The sequence below is a fragment of the Danio rerio genome, chromosome 2 (assembly GCF_049306965.1).
Source record: "Danio rerio strain Tuebingen ecotype United States chromosome 2, GRCz12tu, whole genome shotgun sequence".
Taxonomy (NCBI): domain Eukaryota; kingdom Metazoa; phylum Chordata; class Actinopteri; order Cypriniformes; family Danionidae; genus Danio; species Danio rerio.
Genome location: NC_133177.1, coordinates 39,486,665 through 39,502,005, shown reverse-complemented (window position 1 = coordinate 39,502,005; position 15,341 = coordinate 39,486,665). Strand labels below are relative to the sequence as shown.

The 15,341-nt window shown below is 33.8% G+C and overlaps 1 long non-coding RNA gene across 3 annotated transcripts in view; it reads right to left on the bottom strand.

Moving 5' to 3' along the window:
* Window positions 1-15,341, bottom strand: part of LOC141378436 (uncharacterized) — a 373,512-nt gene that overhangs the window by 28,887 nt on the left and 329,284 nt on the right. The window contains exon 3 of one of the 3 annotated variants that reach the window (XR_012393084.1): window positions 6,068-7,533. The exons of 1 other annotated variant lie outside the window; for it this stretch is intronic. This is a non-coding gene — a long non-coding RNA (uncharacterized lncRNA). Of the gene's footprint in view, window positions 1-6,067; window positions 7,534-13,264; window positions 14,656-15,341 lie in introns of those variants that run through there. One more of the 3 variants, XR_012393072.1, reaches the window with a different exon arrangement.

The window sequence follows — 15,341 nt, the reverse complement described above, 5'->3', positions numbered from 1 at the left end:
ATTTATACTACTTTTTCACATGCAAGATTCCTTCAGGAAAAATGCAAGTCCTCTACAAGGAACATGCAGAAATCCTACAGATAAAAATTACTATTTGACCACTACAGCAAACATAAAGGAAACATGCAGGAATTCCATAGGGAGAATGCAAGAATCCTAAAAGAATACAGGGAACATGAACAAATTCTACAGAAATCCTACAGGGAACATGCAGGATAGGGAACACGCAGGAAATACCATAGGCAACATGCAGAAATCCTACAGGAAACTTGCAGGACTCCTATAGGAGATGTGTAGAAATCCTACAAGATAAATGCAAGATTTCTACAGTGAACATGTGGAAATCCTACAGTGAACTTTCAGGAATGCTACAGGAATTATACAGGGAATGTGTAGGAATCATACAGGGAATGTGTAGGAATCACTCAGGAATCATACAGGGATTGTGTAGGAATCCGACAGGGATCCTAAACAAGCAGGACACTCATATTGTAAATTTTGTTTCATTGTTAGGTAAACAACACATTCATATTTGTAAGATATATTCTATTATAAGCCATCCTTTATTATACTTTATATATGGGAGGTTGTGAAAATATTACAGAACTTAAATAATAAAAAAATTAAATACATTATATATATATATATATATATATATATATATATATATATATATATATATATATATATATATATATATTATAGAGAAGAGGGTGACACTCAGTATTCAAAAAACAATCAAATATACCTAATCGATTCTTGAATTACTCCAAAAACATTCCTTAATGTTGTAAATAACTTAAATAAAATCATATGATTGGTTTCATATTTTCATTTAAAGGGTGATTACCCAGATGTGCAGTTCATATCATGTGACAGTGACTGCAGGAGGAGCCTGTGAAGCTTTAAAGAAAGGAAAAGTGATCATTCAACTTCACAGTGCAAACATGATGATTCTTTACGCTCTTGTTCTCGTGTTACTGACAACAGGTAAGTCAAATTTCACTGATGTCTTTTAGACATTTGTATATTTAGACAAATGATGCTTTTGATATATTTTAGTCTGACTTTGCTGCAATGTTCCTAATACAAATTCAGTTTGTTGAAATGTTTTATATACAGGTGACACATTTGCACAGACAATAACACCGCTGGAAAACAAGATAGTTAAATCTGAGGGAGAAACTGCCTCTCTGTCCTGTAAATATGAAGGGTCAGTAACTAACTTGCACTGGTATCGTCAGTATCCTGGATCCAGACCAGAGTTCCTCGCATACATTTATGAGCATGGAGCCACAAGTAAACCTCTTCCTCCTCGACTTTTACCAAAAGTTGATAAAAACAGCAAACGTGTGAGTCTGGAGATCTCTGAAGCTGAAGTGACTGACTCTGCGCTGTATTACTGTGCACTGACGCCCACAATGACAGGAAACTCATCTACACTCTACAAAAACCTCCTGAACAGTAACGTCTTATGTATCTTGAGTTCAGTCCACACTTTCAGAATAACTCTAGTGAGTTATCAAGTGAAAAACAACACAGAAACCCACATTATATGATTAATTAATAAAAAAATATAATCTGGATATGCTGATATTTTTCTATCCATTATTTTATTCTACATTTGTTCTTATTTTAGATCTTTCCCAACACAGTAAACCTTTAAAAAATACTTGTTTTCAGTTACCAAAATACACACAAAAATCAGGCCTTTATGCCAATGGATTTATTCATTCATTCATCTTCCTCCGCCTTAATCCCTTTATTAATCAGGTGTCGCCAGAGTGAATGAACTGCCAATTTATCCAGCATATTTTTTACACAGCGGATACCTTTCCAGCTGCAACCTAGTACTGGGAAACATCAATACACTCTCAAATTCATACTCCTACATTATGGACAATTTAGTTTATTCAGTTCACCTATAGCGCATGTGTTTGGACGATGGGGAAAACCGGAGCAATAGGAAACCCACAACTACAAGCAAACTCAGAACACAGAAATGCCAACTGACCCAGCCGGGGCGCAAAGCAGCAACCTTCTTGATATGAGGCGACAGTGCTAACCACTGAGCCACAGTGTCGCCTGGCGCTAGATTTATTGAGCTAAAATAAATTTAAGCCAAATCATTGTTATGTCTATGTTAAACTTGTAAATGTGTGTAGTTGTCCACTAGAGGGTGTTAAAGAGTTATCATTTGTTTTTTTTCATTCTGAACTGAGCAGCTACTGTCTCCTTGACACACTTCTGTCAAGGTGTGTCTTTTTTTTTCTTTTTGCTTTTTTTTTTTTTTTTTTTTTAAAGAAGTTGTGCCACAGGAAGTAAATTTTAAAGGTTGTAATATAAATAAATCAAGAGTCCACGAAACATTTCTCAATTATACAAACTTGAGAAATCATATTTAAAAAATAATTATTTAGAAATGGCATTTATTAAAAATTAAAGGTTAAAAAAACATCTTTTAAAGTATTTTTTAGCACAAAATACAGTAACAAAGAAATGCGCTGTTTTCAGACATGATAATACTAAAACCGTATATAAAAAACACAATACCAGAGGAAAGAAATTTACAACAAACACAACAAATGTAAAATGTGCACTTAAAAAAACTTATTTTTGCTAAATTAGCAAAATTTTTGCCCATTTATCTTGGCTGAATTTAAACAAACAAATTAAATGTAGGAATGTTCAACGTAAACAGTTTAAATTCAGCCAAATTAAATTGTCTGCAACCACTAAATAAAATTCAGTTCAATTCAATTAATCTTTATTTCTATAGCGCTTTTACAATGTAGATTGTGTCATAGCAGCTTCATATAGAAGATTATAGTAAATTGAAACAGTGTCAGTTCAGTTCAGTTCAGTGTCTTTAATATTCACTGCTTAGAGTCCAAACACTGAAGAGCAAATCCATCGATGCACAGCTCTGCAAGTCCCGAAGCATGCAACCCAGTGGCAACAACGGTGAGGAAAAACTTCACCAATTGGCAAAAGTGAAGAATAAAAAACCTTGAGAGAAACCAGGCTTAGTTGGACATGAAAATTTCTCCAATGGCCAAACCTCATGTGCAGAGCTGCAGTCTAGGAATCCAAGGAATCATTTTTCATTTTCAGTGTATTGATATTTAACTAAAATCCACAGCAAAATGTAAAAAATCCATAAAAACTAAGAATACCCAAGTGACCTCCTCCTAAAATTTTGTACTTTTGGTCAATGTATTTGAAGAAATAGTTTTTGTTCCCTTTAAATTAATTATTTAGACAAAAGCATTTGCAAAACATTTTATTTAAATGTCTATTAACTTCATTTCAAAATTTAACAAAATGCATAATTGATTTAGACAGTATAATTATATCCTTTAAGCTGCAGTGTTATCTAAACAAGGCTTCACAGTGGCACAGTGGGTAGCACTTTCGCCTCAGAGCAAGAAGGTTGCTGGTTCAAGCCCGGCTGCATGGGTCAGTTGGCATTTCTGTGTGGAGTTTGCATGTTCTCCCCGTGTTTGCGTGTTTTTCCTCCGGGTGTTCCCATTTCCCCCACAAGTCCAAAGACATGCGCTATAGGGGAATTGGGTAAGCTGAATTGTCTGTAGTTTATGTGTGTGAATGAGTGTGTATGGGTGTTTCCCAGTGATGGGTTGCAGCTGGAAGGGCATGTGCTGTGTGAAACATGCTGGATAAGTTGCCGGTTCATTCCGCTGTGGCGACCCCAGATTAATAAAGGGACTAAGGCGAAAAGTAAATGAATGTCCTTGCAAGGAAAAAAAACACATACAGTACCTTTTGTTAGTGTTTTTGTCATTCATTCAATCATTTTCTTTTCGGCTTAGTCCCTTTATTGATCTGGGGTCACCACAGCAGAATGAACCCCAAACTCATCCAGCATATATTTTACGCAGCCCTTACAGCCATAACCCATCACTGGGAAAAGTTTTTGTCAATACTATGAAATACAGTACTATGATAATGGAAGGATAAGCTGATTTTTTTTTTTATTAAATTGAGGTTGTTTATTTACCCTTTTCAAGTCTTTTAAAATGCTAGCTTAACTTGGACCGGAGGAGGAGGAGGGACTTCTGCTGAGCTCTTGTTAAACTCATTGAGATCCTGCTACAGAGCTCATTTAATCTGCATTAGTCAACACAGATGATGAGTCTCCTTATTGTTATTCTACTCTTTGTCTTTGCATGTAAGTAGTTCATATTTTACAGTGTATATTCTAATTAACTATACTGTGAAGAATTTCAATACAGGCTACAGTCACACCATAAAAAAGCTGTCAAAAAGACATTAAATTTTAAATAGATAACAAAAAAAAATGTAAAAGATTAAAAGTTTTTTTTTATTTAGCAGGTGTTGCATATGGAAATGAAATTAAACCAGTCAAAACAGAGGAGTTTGCTAAGGAGGATTCAAGTGTTACTTTATCCTGCAGTTATTCATCTGCACGGACTTTATTCTGGTACCGTCAGTATCCTGGATTAGCTCCTCAATTCCTTGTGTTCTTTATTCATGGTACAAGTGAAGCTAAAGAGTCTGGTGTAGATCCCAGATTCACTGCTAAACCCAATGGAGAAAAACAAAGCCATGTGGATCTGCTCCTCTCCTCTGCTGCTGTATCAGACTCTGCTCTTTACTACTGTGCCATGGAGCCCACAGTCACAGAAACACACAATAACACTGAACAAAAATCTGGCACAGCTAAACGGCAAACTAGTTACAGCAGCTTTTATACAAGAATAATTCTGAATGTAAAAAGATAAGTGTGTTGCCACCATTAAACATACTATAAACTTCAAGTTCAATTTGAAAACAAAATTAAAAGTTTTATTTGCAATGCATTTTATTAGTAATAATAAGATTAAGAGTTTTCTTAAATATATATGTTGGTAACACTTTAGTTTAGGTCACAAATTCATGCCATCAACTACTGGCTTATTACCAGGACCAGACAGAAACTGCAAACATTTTTTGCTATTTCTGCTGAGAAGTAAAAAAAAAAAAATCTGGGCATTATGTGGAATGGAATTAGGAGTATCATAACTAGAAACTTAATTTATGAATAAATAATAATACATTTTTTACTTTTATTTAATGTTTACAATACAAATCCATTTAGATCTAAATATTTGGTAAACAAAGCAAGTCTCTCATAACATATCTACAAAAGAAAATACTAGTTTACAAACTATTGTACATAAATCATATGAAAATTTTAATATTAATAATATTTATCACAATAATATTAGTGAAATTAATGTAAAAAACGTATTAAATATAAATGTACACACATTTATACAAGCAAATACATAGACTCAATGACGGGCTAAAATGTATATATTTGATTTAAAAAAAAAACAACAGGAATAAATTGAACGACAATGTAAAATTACACTGAAATCATTAATGCTGAAAAAATACATAACTTTAGACAACTTTAGACAAAGCTTGATATGATTTAATCAGTTTCAGAATAAAATTTATATTTTCTGCGATGACCACACCCACACCACCACCTCTAATATTAATAATAATATTACCTTAATATTATTGGTATTATTATCATCATCATTATTTATATTAAAAGTTAAATCTAATAACAATAGAAAAAAAGTTGATTTGATGTTATATAAATTGTTATATAAAGTTGCATACAATTAGATAATAATTGGAATAAAATTTCAACTATATTAGTGGAGTGATGAAAGATTTTTAGTTGCATTCAACTCAGAATATTGTTTTTTATGCCCATCTTGGAAAAACAAGAAGTTGTTGCTTCGTTTTCCCACTAGAGGGTGTTTTGAAATAACCTTTTTTTGGACTAAACTGAGCAGCTCAGTAATGTTGACACTTTGGCAAAGAAGATTAAAACCCTGTTTTTCTACATTTGTTTACAACCAATATTATTGCAAAAAAAAAGTTGAGGAATGACCTATTAATTTGTTAAAATAGATGTTATAAAGACACCAGTTTTGTAGTAAAAATATATTGTGTAACTGTGATTTCTTTTAAAGAGTTCATAATATTTCTTTAATTAAAATGATTTTCAATACAATGACTTTTTTTTCCTATTTGCAATCCTTTAAATGAGAGTTATATGTTTTATTTCTAAAAAAACAATCTATATTATTAAAGAAATTTATGGATAAATAGATGTGATTGTTGGGACAAAATGATTGTAATTGGGACAAAATGATGAATCCATTGTGAGTATATATTTTGTGATGTTTGCAGTAGTAAGATTGGGTTTGTTTTCATTTAAGGAAATATACAATTTGCTGCAAATAACATAAAATGTAAGGATAAAAGAATAAATAATTTGAAGAGATACTTAAATGATGTGGAATAGGGGGTAATGGGGTGGGAAAATAATACCCGCTCCATTTCAAAGTTTTTATAAAACTTATTTATAGATGTTTTGCTGCTTATGATAAAATGTATCTGTGTTTGAACACTTGTGTTTAAAAGTTTAAGAGTATTTCAAACAGTGATTATACTGTTTGAAATAAATAAATTAAATACTTTAAGAAGAGCTAATGCTTTCCGTAAACTTACTAACATTACTTTTACCTAATTATTAACAAGATTATTAGGAAACGTTGGTGTTATTGATTGAGTTACAGTCAAATGCATCTTATACTTTAGCTGACATCCACTTCTTTCAAATCTAGCATTCTTAACAATAAATTGTTGCTGTAGCAGAATGCCTTACTCTCAAGTGGTTCCATATAAGTTTTCTTCTTCTGTTGAACACAAAACTCGTAACCATTGACTTCTATAGTAAGAAAAACAAATACTATTGAAATCAATAGTGACAAGTTTACATATTTTTTTTCTTTGCAACAGAAAAAAGAAGCTCAAACAGGTGTGTGACAAGTAAAGTAAAGAGTAAAGTTTTGGATGAACTATGCCTTTAACAACGCATGACAATAAGGAGAAATAAGGACTGACTGTAACTGGGTCTTCTTTCTGCTCCTCAGCTGTGAAATGTGGAAAGAGAGGAGGGACTGACACACATCTCATTTCTAGACAAGGGTAGAAACTATTCATTATGAAACAGTGTAAACTGCACAATGGGAATGTATTCAGCTATTCTCTTCTGCTGTTTGGCAGGTATATATATATATTTGAATTATTTGTACTGAATTATGTATTGGTTTATTTTAAAAGACACAACATTTATACAATTTCTGATTATTTTTTTCAGTTTCGGTTTCTGGAAACCTCATCAAACCAATCCAAACTGATGTTTTTGCTGATGAGGGTTCAAATGTGACATTATCCTGCAGTTATTCATCTGCAGATTATCTATTCTGGTATCGTCAGTATCCCAGAGGAGCTCCTGAATTTCTTGTGTCCATCTTTGAGGGTGAAAGAAATAGCAAATCATCTGATGTAGATCCAAGACTCTCTGCTAAACTCACTAAAAGTGAGCATAACCATGCAGATTTGATGCTCTCCTGTGCTGCAGTATCAGACTCCGCTGTGTATTACTGCGCTCTGAGGCCCACAGTGACAGGAAACACATCAGCTCTATACAAAAACCCAAAATCCAGCTGATGAGAGCAAGAATACAAATCAGTGAATCTTTTAAACTGACAGTGATGTTACAGACATAGCAAACTGAAGTACTAACCCTCATTTGCATGTGCTTTCTATAATACACTCAGACAACAGAAACTATGTTATTGAAATGCTAAATTATATTCAGTTTTCAAGCACATTTTCACCACAGAGTTAGTGTTGGGCTGTTGGCAAATACTGTCAACAAAGCATACATAAACATTTTTCTTTCTTTCTATAAAGAGAAAACATACAGCAAATCTGATGTAAGATTTCATCTTAAAAGTATACAGTTTATGACTAATTTATCATTGCTTTGGTATAAAATTAAAGGTCTCCCACAAATAAAAGACAAATTCTCACAAACGTACCATCAAGTGGTTCCAAACTCAAGAATTTCTCTTCTCCGTTGAAAACAAAAGACAATATTTTGAAGAATGCTGTAAACCAGTAACCATTGACATCCATAGAAGGAAAAAAACAAATACTAAGGAAGTTAATGGTTACAGGTTGACTTCTTATCAATTAGAAATGATCAGACCAGAGGTTTTGAATATCAGAAAATAGACTTTATTCTCCATAATAAAGCCGAGAAAGAGCAGAGCAGACCCCAAAGCATTCTGAAGTCTCTCCTGGACACTTCCTTTCTTTGGTTCTCTCTTTCTAAAGTCTCTTCTGCTCCTTCTAAAGTTTCTGTGTTTTCCATAATCTTTATACAGGTTATTTGACACACCCCTAGGTGTCTCTTTTTAACTCTTGACCATTTTTGAATAGGTTTCTAGTCTAAGGGGTCCTGCTATTCTTGGCTCTCAGCCCACTAGCTCATTTCAACAGAGATGTTACAGGTCTATGTCAGCAAAGTATAGATGCAACTTATGCAAAGGAACTAAGTGTTTAAATACATTGTCATGATAGGATAATAACTTGATAATATGTTACTCACTCTAAGCTTCATACAAGTATTTCACATATATAATCAGGGCTTTACATATTCAGTTATACACAATCAGTCATTCTGCACAGCCTTCTCCTAGTTTTGCTTCTGTACAGACATACTCATCTTACACAATATTTTTAATGCACAATATTTTTTTGCTGCAAACACTCCATACATTTTGAGAAGAGAAAATTAACTGCTTTACACTTAGAAAATACTTCACACAGAGAGAATAAAATCTTCTTCAGTTTTCAACTTGCCTTAAAATATGTTGTTATTCTATATAATATCAGTAGAAATAAAAGAAAACAATGGAAGTTTCATCTTTGGGTGAACTATCGCTTTAAATTAATTGTTTCTCTTTTCCAACCTTGTTTTGTACAGGGCCATTAACTTGATTTGAAAACACAATACACAACTGATTAAGACAGTAGAATTCTGATTTAAACTGCAGCAAATTCTAAACTGTACTGTCATTGTTTTGCAAATAAAATTAAAATACTGCAACTTTTTTGTTAGTGTTATTTTGGTCTATGAAAACAATATAACTATGGAAGAATGAGCTGATTTGTGATCAGGAAGTTTCAGAGATTCTTCATGACCTTCAGAGTTTCCTTCACAGTTGCAGAACACTGAAAGGCTCAGTAAAGAACAGAGCTGGTCTTATTCAACATGGAAAGAGGCTTTCTACTCGTTGTTGTTGTTATTATGGCGACAGGTAATTATTCATGAACATGTTTCATTACAATCAAATCAAATCATGCATACTATGATGAGAGAAAAGCTTAGGTGCTGGCTCCATGCAGACAGTACAAAATAAAGAAGTGCAAATACAACCACAAGTTTGAAAATACTTTAAAAACTGTTTTAACAATTTTTTTGGTCATTTTAATGGTTTGCATTGTGTATGTTTGCAGTTTGGTTGATTTCTATTCTACTTACTGTTCACAGGTTTGGTGTTTGGGGACAATATTGAGCCAGAGGAGAAAGATGTTATGACAAAAGAAAGAGAAGCTGTCAAGCTGGCCTGCTCATACAGTACAACCAACAATAGAGTTCGGCTTTATTGGTACAGACAGAATCCAAATGCAGAACTTTTGCTTTTAACATACAAAGGTGCTCGATCTCTGAGTGCTAAACACTCCTCTAATGATCGGTTTCAATCCACAACATCAGACTCATCCACTGAACTCACTATTACTGATGTGCGTCTGTCAGATTCAGCTCTCTATTATTGTGCTCTAAGAGTAGGAGCCCAGTGATACAAAACATGAAACATGTCGTACAATAACCTGAAGCTCTTTTCTCTTTGAACTCATCAAGTGCACACCATAATCAAAACCTCAATCTGAATGCAATAAAATATGTGGTCACACCTGTGTAAACATTATTATTTAAGGCATCAAAAGAAACCAGAAACATTCAAAAGCAGCACAAAAAATTATTCGTTTTCTGCATGAATGCAGCTTCAGATTCATCTACATTTATTCAACAAATACACGTTTAACTTAAATGAAACTTTTTGAATGCACAGTAAATATTGTTAAATAAATAAATATATAGTAGTTATAAAAAAAGTGTAATAGAATAAATCCACAAACAATACTGTTTTTCTGTTTAATTGGAGGTTATGTAATTGCACAAATTGGCCACCTTGTGGCAGAAATGCATCCTTAATGCATACAAGCAGCCCTAGTATGCGTTAAAAGCTCTAGTCACAGTCATATACAGAGAAGCCAAAAGTGGCTCATGTTCATCATTATATTGAGAAATTGAATTCTATTGGTTATGATTTTAGGTAAAGTAATAAACTGAACAATTCATTTTTATACATGAACAATTACACACTGGAAATAATTATTGATTTATTTCCATTTTTATATCTCCTGACAGAAACATGCAATCAGTCAATTAGTTAGCAAGACTTCATTTAGCTTGCGAACATGACATGGATTCATTTGACTTCCAGCACCAGAGATCAGTACACTTCTCTCTTCACATTTTACATGCTCTGCAAAAACTAGATGAAGCAGAGGTGAAAGAGAATTCGAGGAAAGATTTCATACAAATCTCAATAAATCCTCAAACTGGTAAAGAATAATGAGTGGAGCAGTGGGTGGAGTTTATTCGCACTGCTGAGAGTGAAAGAGTTCAGTCAAACACTGTTTCTGCATCACTGACTCTATGAAGACAACATGTTTCTCTTCTCCTGCATTATAATACAGCTTTACATGGGTAAGATATTGGTTTAATCAGTATACATAATCAGTATATACACACACACACACACACACACACACACACACACACACACACATACACACACATACATACATACATATATATATGCCTAATTACTTTTGTTTTTTTTTTTGCAGGAAATTTATTTGGTGATACAATCGAACCGCTGTTTCCAGACAGGCATGGTTCTGAGGGTGAAAATGTGACTTTCTCCTGTAACTACAGTCTCACTAGTGGCACCAGTGTTAATCTTCTGTGGTATCGCCAGTATTCTGGAGCAAAACCAGAGTATTTACTTTCTGTCACTGAATATTCAAACAGCTCTGAGTCTGATCTTCGTCTGTTTTCAAACGCTGTAAAAGCACTGAAGCGTGTGGATCTGCTGCTCTCCTCTGCTGCAGTATCAGACTCTGCTGTGTATTACTGTGCTCTGAGGCCCACAGTGACTCAAACACAACAAACATCCTGACAAGAACTATAAGAGCTCTGAAGAGTTTTACTCTTCCTTGACATCTATGTTATCAGTGACATGATGACATCAGTAAAAATATACAGTACTTTATGGTAAATATCATTATATATGATATATTTATACTATAATTACTTGTACTTTAGAACAATACTATGATAAAGTGGTTGATATAATCTGCTGTGGTTGAATTAATTTGCTGTGGTAATTCTACAGTTGCTGTGTTAGTGTACAGTGTACAAATAACTCTATACTACAAAATATTTACTGTATAATATGAAGTATACTACAGAATCTATTACCAGTTCACTATAGTTAATACTACAGTGTGCTGTATCTTTTATCAACAAATACTGATGTTGTAAATAACAAATACAAACCAATACATTTTACTGCAGTATGGTTTAAAAACACAATAGTATTTACTATAAATTACTAATGTACCAATACCACTTTTTTTTGCTTAAAAAGTGCCACAATTAATGCAAAAAATATACATGACTATTCTCATATTGTAATTCAATTCTCAATAAAGATGATCACAAGCCTGAACATTGATACACATTGTTGTATATAACTAAAATCCAGCCCCCATTCTGTGCATTTAACACTCATCAGATCAATATATATAGTTGAAGTCAGAATTATTAGCCCTCCTGAACTAAAACAAAATAAAACAAATAAGACTTTCTCCAGAAGAAAAAAATAGTAAAGGAAATACTGTAAAAAAATGTATTGATCTGTTAAACAACATTTGGGAAATATAAAAAAAAATTATAAAATAATAAAAATAATAAAAATCACAAGAGGGCTAATCATGGACTTCAACTGTATATAGCTGGATTATTAAATTTAGACATATTTACTTTTTCCCAGCTGGTGAGGAAGGAGGGGCTTGAAACGCATTTAAAGGTTTTTCCAACCCGACGTGATCATTCAAAAAGACTGAGCACATATACATAATGCTTCTCCATTCAGTTATTCTGCTCACAGCTTTAGCATGTAAGTACCAACAATTGAAATGTATTGGCTTAATGATTATAATGAATAATATTCTATTTTTTATTATTTTAGGAATATAATACTTAAAAGCGTACAAAAAAATCTACTGAAATTCATTATTCCGTTAACGTTTTTCTTGCAGGTGCCAGTAGTGAAGATACTATTACAGCAGACAAAACAGAGGAGTTTGCTGATGATGGTTCAAATGTTACTTTATCCTGCACTTTTTCATCTGCATGGTCTTTACTTTGGTACCGTCAGTATCCTGGATCAGCTCCCGAGTTCCTTGTAAACATTGCAGAAAGGTCTAAAAAGGTAGAGAGGTCGAATACTGATCACCGATTTACTACAAAGATCAGGATAGAGAAAGAAAAGCATGTGGATCTGCTCTTGTCCCCTGCTGCAGTATCAGACTCTGCTGTGTATTACTGTGCTCTGACGTCCATGACCACAGTGACTGAAAACACACAAGCACTGAACAAGAACCTGCCTGTATAAAGAAACATGGTGCTACAGTATGTATCAGTAAATATGTTTTTTTGACTTAATAATAGGAGAACTACTGTAAATCTTGTTTTCCTAGAGTGTATAATGCCATATAGCACCTTTATCGCCCCAAATAACCACCGGAGAAACATTATGGTTCTTAATACCACTTAAATTCTATTATTTTCTATTTTATTATTCCTTTATGATTACAAGCTGGGGACCTCTTTTTAGAGTGTATTTATTTAGAATTACAAGTAATTACTTTTTGGAGAAAGAGAAGTAGCCAATCACAACAGTGCTGTTTAGCTTTACAACAATAACAATGGAAACTGTTTCAGTGTGGTAATTACTTTTGAACTGTTGATTTTCTGTATTTCATTTTAAAATGTGTTTTGTATTACTTGTATTTCAAAAGATCCATCAGGTTAAGAAATTCCATTCTTTCTCACTGATTTTCAGATAAAAATAAAATAAAAGAAAATGTCAGTCTCATATTTAGAAGCTGATTTTAGAGTTTTGTTTTTTCATACACTGACAGAACTACATCCGAGTTGAACCGTTTTACTCATGATGATAGTTTATTGTAAAAACCTTTTGTATACAAAAGAAAATATCAATAGTTTTTGCATTTATTTGATGAACCATTCGAAATACAAAAGAGGAAAAAATAAATAAATAAATAAAAGAAAATAAGTGTTGATGCCAATTGGCATATGCTGTACAATAGAAAATTGAGTAGTGTGGATCAAAAAGTTTCTAATCTGGTAATAAATGCTTTATGGTTGCCAAATATACAGCACATGTTAAGTAATTTTTAAATAGTATCCAGCAGGAGTCAGCATTGCTCTCAAGTAGATCAAGACAACTGACAGCATTAAAGCCTTAAAGTAGAGCTCAGTGAGAGAAACCTTCACAACAGAGAGCACATGTTGAGTCGACTGCTGTTCTTTACCTCAGAGATCAACTATGTGTAGATGGGCCTTCATTTCCTTGTGTTTCATTGTACATTATGATGGTAAGAACATTTCTGATTTTGTCTACTTTAACAAGAAAAGTTTGATTTACATTTAGATGAATAAATCTCTTTGATTTCCTATAAATGCAGGTTAATGATATACATTTCCTTTTATCTATTTCTCCAGTGTGCAGAGGACAAGACCGAGTTGAACAGCCTATAAGAGAAATGACAGAAAGTATAGGAGATAAAGTTGTTATCAGCTGTATTTATAGCACCACTTATACAAGTCTGACTCTCTTCTGGTACAAAAAGCTGCCAAACAGATCACCAACATACATTCTGAATCAATACAGCACTGAGGCTGACTTTAAGGAGAGATTTTCTGCAACACTGGACTCCACAGAAAAATCATTTCCACTGACAATCAAGAATCTGCATGTGTCAGACTCTGCTGTGTATTACTGTGCTCTGAGGCCCACAGTGACTCAAACACACTCAACTCTCATACAGAAACTCAGGAAAACACATTACAGAGGAACAGTTAAAATCTAGTGTGCACAAAACTCAGCATAATAACAGCAGAATGTTTTACTGTACCAAAAAAAAAAACAACACTACTAGTTCAACCTTACACATTTTATTAAGCTAAATACACTATTTTCCACATAGACTGTAAAAAAATTATAGTCAGTGTCAGGAAGAAACCACAGATTCAATATGCAGGTGAAGATTTATTTTAACTTCAAAAATCAAAAATGCCTCAGACAGAGGATCAAAAATATAAAAGAAAAAGCACTGAATAAAACGGGTAATTCATGCAGCAGTAACTAGTACTGGACTGTAGTTCAATTGAATGTCCACAAGGTGGCGGACTCGTGGAGGTTGTGAGTATCCAGGCTTCGTGGGCGGAACAGCTGGAAGACGAGCAGCTGCAGGTGGCCGGATGTCGGCAGGCGATGGAGTCCGAGCGCCACAAGCAATGACACCGAAGATAGCCTGACGGGGCAGAAGAGAGATGAGCAGAGAGGGCGAACGAAAACCGAAACTAATCTCTATGGAGCCAGATAGATACACAAGACAGGACAGGACAAACGCGGGTCTAGAGCGAGTGAGCTCGCGAAACACACAAGACGGTCTGACAAAGACAAGGAGGCAAGCGAGAATTAAATAGAGGAGAAGATCAAGGAGCTACAGGTGACAATCATTGCTTAATAAGTGAATAACAAGGAGGTGGGGAAAAGGAAACGCTGACGGAAGAGCACATGGCGAACTGTCAAAACAAAGAACATGTGCTCCGTGACGAAACATGAAGGCGACACGCAAGAAAACAAAATCACAAACAGGTAGGTCTAACACACTCTTCACAGTCAGTTTATAATTATAATAACTTATAACATTAAATGCATACCTGTAATCAAAGGTTTGAATACTGCAAAAAAGGCAGAGACAGGCAGACCAGCAGCACACTTAAACAGATTTCTGTATACTGTAAGTCTTAGGCCCTTTATTCTCAGCAGAAAATAAAGTAAATGATTTTGTTTTGCTTTGGTATTTATTTTATTCTTCTTTTTCACTAGATTTATTTATTGATAAAAGTGTATTTTTATTCATTTTCTTCCTGGAATGGTCATTGGCTTCATTCGCAGAACCCATCAAGATTCCTGTGGTAAGGTATGATTCTA